General features: G+C 37.5%; 1 long non-coding RNA gene across 1 annotated transcript; it reads right to left on the bottom strand.

Moving 5' to 3' along the window:
• Positions 1-893: 893 nt before the first annotated feature.
• Positions 894-1,861, bottom strand: LOC109209378. The gene is made up of 2 exons (XR_002065334.1): positions 1,480-1,861; positions 894-1,133 (listed from the first exon to the last, which is right to left on the bottom strand). It is a non-coding gene; the product is annotated as an uncharacterized LOC109209378 (long non-coding RNA).
• Positions 1,862-5,749: the final 3,888 nt, after the last annotated feature.

Genomic DNA, 5,749 nt, shown 5'->3' with positions numbered 1-5,749 from the left:
TTATATTCAGATTCAGAGTTGCCACTTAGGATAATTTATTGTGTCCCAAGTCACCGGTTTAAAATCCCGAATCGAGGAAGTTTGACTCTATTTATGGTCCACGAACACAGAAGACCGGATAAGGAATTCTATTAACCCGGGAGAAGGTGTTAGGCATTCCCGGGTTCCGTAGTTTTAGCACGGTCGCTTTAATCATACCTGGCTTAACTAATCGTTTTAATTACTTATTTTAAAACCTATGTGCATTTACCCCTTTAACCGCTTTTAATTGCTTGATTATTCGTAATGAAGGAGTTATCTTTAAACGAGTCACGCGTACGGGTACTCATTTCGTTTGGCGCGTCAAGAATCATATCACGCGTATGTGTCCACAATTAATCACGCTTTATTAATATTAAGAAAAGTTTGGCCGAAGTTGCGCGAACGCATACTTTAGTTTATTTTTAGGAGTCATAGTCAAGTCACGCGGACGTGTACACAATTACGATAATTTATTGAATTTATAACATCCCTAATGTATTCTAACGCTTCAATTGACTAAGACAAGAATAAAATATAACAAATTCATATTAAGCCCAAATTTATTTAATTATATTCGAACCCAACCTTAAAGGTTCAAGTTCAGCAGCCTAGGAAAGCTAGACAATCAACAATTAACTGAATTAGTCAAATATCATGTAGCCTAACAGGAGAACCTAAACCTCATTTTAATTTCCATTATCCCTTAGTTGCTTAAATCAATTCAAATCCAACCTATGTAATTAGCTTGACGGATTACAAGCTCTCAGATGGGCTTAAACAGCAGGCTGGGCCTATTAGTGTATCCTAGACAGGCCCATTTGGACTCATTCATTACAATCTGAACTTCTGCAGTTACTAGTTCAAACCACAAGGAAAAGAAAAGGACTAATACATGACATGCTAATGTGAGAATAATTACACGCTATTTCTAAATTGAATACATGGTCGCTCAAAACATTATCTTAACTGTTAATACATAATCCATCACTTTTACATTATAGAACTGAAATCTCGATTGAATTCTGCTCACAACAACATCTCACTTTCTTTATGCTAAATCTCCATGCTTTAGTAACTAAACATGCATTTATCACATGAACTCCTCCTGCCTCCTGAAAGACCTCCATTCTCATGTTTAGCACATCAGTATTACAAACTTAGTTCCAATTTTTATAAACTCAACAATTAAGAGGTTCAGATATTGATTATTTAGCATGCTTTTGATATAACAAGTGAATATCAGTAACAACTAATGCAGTTTCGATTTCCACTCCAGTCGAATAAGCCAAATCAAACGAAGAACTGATGCCAGCAGGAGAACAGCGATGAACAGACTCGACAAGCAAACAGATTTATAAAGAAATAAATTACATATCACATCAGAAATTCAGGCTTCATTACACACTAAACAAAATAATCAACATTTGACAAGTTTGGCTTGAATTCATAGTTCAGTACCTGATGTGTAGAAAACAGCTCAGAAAAATGCCAAATGAAAGTGAAATAAGTTGGAACCAGCAATAATACAACAGCAACAGAGGATCAAATAATCTTCAGACTTAAATCAGTGACCCGGCCAGCAGGAGAAAACCAGAAGGTCTAGAGATAGACCCAGCTCCAAACAATACAGAACAAATGAAGACCAAGAATAGGGACATGAAACCAACTCAGAAATATTTCTTCTTTTTTGGCTTTTTCTTAGATTGAATTTCAGGGAGGATTTAAGGGTCTCAATTACGTGTGTTTTGAGAGAGAGGAGGGTCCTATATATAGGGAATAAAATCTACCATATGCTCCTAAGGATAAGAGAATAATTTTCTACAGCCAACCCTAAAAATTAGGAAAAGAGCATCTTTTTTAAAACAGAAAATGGACAGCTATCCATTTCTATTCAAATTCAGCATCTTTTCATTAATAAATTGCGACAACTGTCCAAAATCTAGAAACTTCCTAATGCCTTATCTGAATTCCCATTTTTCACTTTACAATTGACCCCCCTAAAGTTCTGTTATGACCCTTTTAAACCCCCGAATTCCAATTGATACCAAACAGAGTTGAACTGAAATTACTGAGCTAAAATCATACTCTAAACCCTAGTTAATTAATTATTAGGCAAACAACTTATCAAGTAATTTCAAATTCAGCAAAACAACTAATTAGTGAGATAACAAAATGATTTGTATAATTAATCTAAACAGGCTTGGATTAACCCAAATTGATAACTAATAAACTAGAACAAACCTAATTAAACATGACTAGAAGATTGAAATGAATGACTCTCAAACGAAAAACAAGTAATTTAACAAGCTAAAGAGAGTAGGAAGTCACTGATTCAAACAGGAAAGACAGAGAAGACAGTGGTGAAAATCTTTTAACGTTTATGGGTAAAAAAATGTAAGAAAGTCTACGACGCCCTACTCCACGCCAATCGACCACCCAAGGGTTTTTTCCTCCAAGGAATCCGGCCTTGCATGGAGTTTTGACCGAATTTTCTTGGAAGAAAAGACTCATGAGAGTCCAAGCAGCCAGGAAAACAACACATCACATACAGATGAACCCCCTTACACCCAGGCGCTGAGGAAATAACGGACCAAGAGATTTGGACAAACTGGCCGTTTCCTAGATCTAAAATTTAGGGATTTCTGAGGTATTTTGGAAGAAATAAAGGCAAGATATGAGATGAGGAGGAAGAGGGGATTGCATGGTGTTAATTTGGGTGAGCTTGGAGCGCGGCGCCGCCGTGAGGCGATTTCCGGCAGGCGGTGGCTAGTGGTGAAGGGCTGGAGAATTGGGGCGGCTAGGGTTTGGGAGAGGGTGTGAAGGAGATTAGAAGAATGAAGTTTGGTCTTAGGTTTAGGGGGGGGGGTTCGCACAGTAATAAGGGATATGGGGGGTTAGTTCCCAGCCGTTCGAAGATCAACGCTTGGGATTAAATGGAGCCAAATGGCATCGTTTAGGATTTAATGGGGGCTGGGCCGGGTATGGGGAGCTGGGCTGGGGCTGGTTGAAGCAAAACTGGGCTAAGGGAAATTTAAGCCCAAACGTTGAGACAGCCCCTTTTCCCTTTTTCTTGATTTTTCTTTCCTTTTTTTTTCTTAACTTATAAAATTAAATTAAAACCTTAACTAAATCCTAAATAAAATCTAATATGTAGAATTAAAATAATTATCTATTTCTAGTATTAAAATAATTAATTAACCTAAAACTAATGAAAGAAAAATTACTAATTTGCAATTAAAACTAAAGTGCAAGAACGAACCAATATTATTTGTGATTTTTTCTTATATATTAAATGCAATTGAGACCTAAAATGCGATGCATGAAATATTTTTTGTATTTTTCATGATTTTAAATATTAAATATGAAACTAAATGCGACCAACAATTACCAATATATTCCTAAAAATTCTATAAAATTTAAAATAAATTTAAAAAATCTATTTTGTGACTTTGTAGTAGTATTTTTTTGTCGGGCAAATATCACGTGCTCACAATTTCAGTTATCAGTTATCATTTCATTCTCAGTTTCAATAGTTATCATGTCAGTTATCGGCTTAGTTTCAGTTTCAACATTTATAATTCTTTCCATCAGTTGCTTTACATACCAGTGCAATTCAAATGTACTGACGTCCCTTTTGCTCGGGGCCTGCATCTCACGATGCAGGTAATGATTTATAGGTTGACGATTCAGAGCGCTAGGATTCTCGTACCAGCTATTTGGTGATCCCCAATTCTTTCGAGGTGTTATCATTACCTTACAGTCTTCAGTATTTTCAGACAATCAGTGTTTTCAGTACTTCATTAGAGGCTTCACAGACTAGAGTAACAGCCAGACAGAGTCGCATGTTTTTCATATTAAGCTATGGTGGCTACCAATATGTTTCAGAATTGTATTAGTATTTCCACACTTTGATTTATATCATCCAGACTTTCAGTATATCAGCATGTGTTAGTTTATCTTCCGCATTCAGTATGTGATTATATCACATGTTGATTCAGCCAGCTAGTTGGTTCGCTCGGTCGCATGTAGTCAGGCACCGAGTGTCGTGTTACGTCCATGCCCGGGTTCGAGGCGTGATAAGCTCTATCCCTCAATATAATCAACCGGGCTCACTAAGGGTGTGTACAGACTCCGTAGGGGCTCCTTCAGCCCAAGCACCATCATAAACCAGTATAACCGCTACAACGTGCAGCCTGATCCCATAAATGTCACTTGTAATCAAGACCTCGACCTCACTCATTCATCAATCTCTCTAGTCTCTCGGGCTCATAATGTCATGAAACTAGCCCAAAATGATGATATGATGTGTCAATAAATGGTAACACAGACTGAGATATGATATGTATATGAATGTGTATGATTGACTATATAAAGAAATGAAAGCAGATAACTCAACAGCGGAAATGACCTCAGTAGGCCCCAATAGGATAAGCATGTGTCCTAGACATGGTTTCTAACATGGATCACAGCTCAATAGCTCAAGTACGTAGAAATTTCATGGTTACAGATAAGATCAGGTAACTACACAGTACCACAGTAATAACGGAGTCACAATTCACACGGTGCACGCCCACACGCCCGTCACCTAGCATGTGTGTCATCTCAACACCAAACACAAAACACGTAATTCAGGGCTTCATACCCCCAGCACCAAGTTTAGAAGTGTTACTTACCTCGAACAAGCCAAATCCAATACCCAGCAAGCTAAACGGTGCTCTAAAAATACCATCCCGCGCGTACCCACCTCCAAACGGCTCAAAACTAGCCAAAAGCAACTCAAATACATCAAATAATGGCAAAGAAAACAAACCCAATTGAGAAATGTCGAATCTTTAATCAAAATTCCAAAATCAACCAAAAAGTCAAATCCAGGCCCGCACCTTGGAACCCGACAAAACTCACAAAATACGACAATCCATTCAAATGAGTCCAACCATACCAGTTTCACTCAAATCCGACTCCGAATCGATGTTCAAAACTCAAAAATTCACTTTATGAAATATTAGACAAAACCCCCCAAATTTCACATTGAAATCATCAATCAAATGCCAAAAACGAAGACGGATTCATGAAATATAACCAAAATAGAGTATAGAACACTTACTCCAATCCATATGATGAATATCGCCTCCAAAAATTGTCCAAATCCGAGATCCCCAACTCAAAATATGACCAAATAAACAAACCTTCGATATTAAGTATTTATGCCTAGCTATTCTGCCTTGTTTTATGTGCCAAATGATCCCGAAACTCTCTATGCCTCCAATGTGAAATTTCAGTCAAGTTAGGCTTTTGAATCACTTCATTTGACCTTATAATGAAGGAGATATGTTGGATTCAATATTTGAAAATAATGCAGATTTAATACGAAGTCAGTGTAAATTTCGTAATTAATCTAAAAAATCTGGCTACCCAATTCTTAGTAAAATGACCGTAAAATCCTCATACGATGTCCAAATTCGGCGATTCTTTTTTCTATGGCTCCGTAATTATGATACGCATCTAATGCTTCAATCAAAAGAGAAGTCAGAGCTCATTTGTTCAATGTGGTACCATTTATGCTTGAAGAAACGACGTCGAAACATAAGAAAAACGAGCACAACACAACCCAAACATATCCGAAACTCACCCGAGCCCCTCGGGACCCATACGAACATACCAACAAGTCCCATAACATAACTGTCACGACCCAAACCGGAGGCCATGACTAGCACCCGGCCATACTTAC

Source organism: Nicotiana attenuata, unplaced genomic scaffold, assembly GCF_001879085.1.
Source record: "Nicotiana attenuata strain UT unplaced genomic scaffold, NIATTr2, whole genome shotgun sequence".
Classification (NCBI taxonomy): domain Eukaryota; kingdom Viridiplantae; phylum Streptophyta; class Magnoliopsida; order Solanales; family Solanaceae; genus Nicotiana; species Nicotiana attenuata.
The sequence above is the reverse complement of the archived record's forward strand: the minus strand, read 5'-3'. Positions and strand labels throughout refer to the sequence as shown.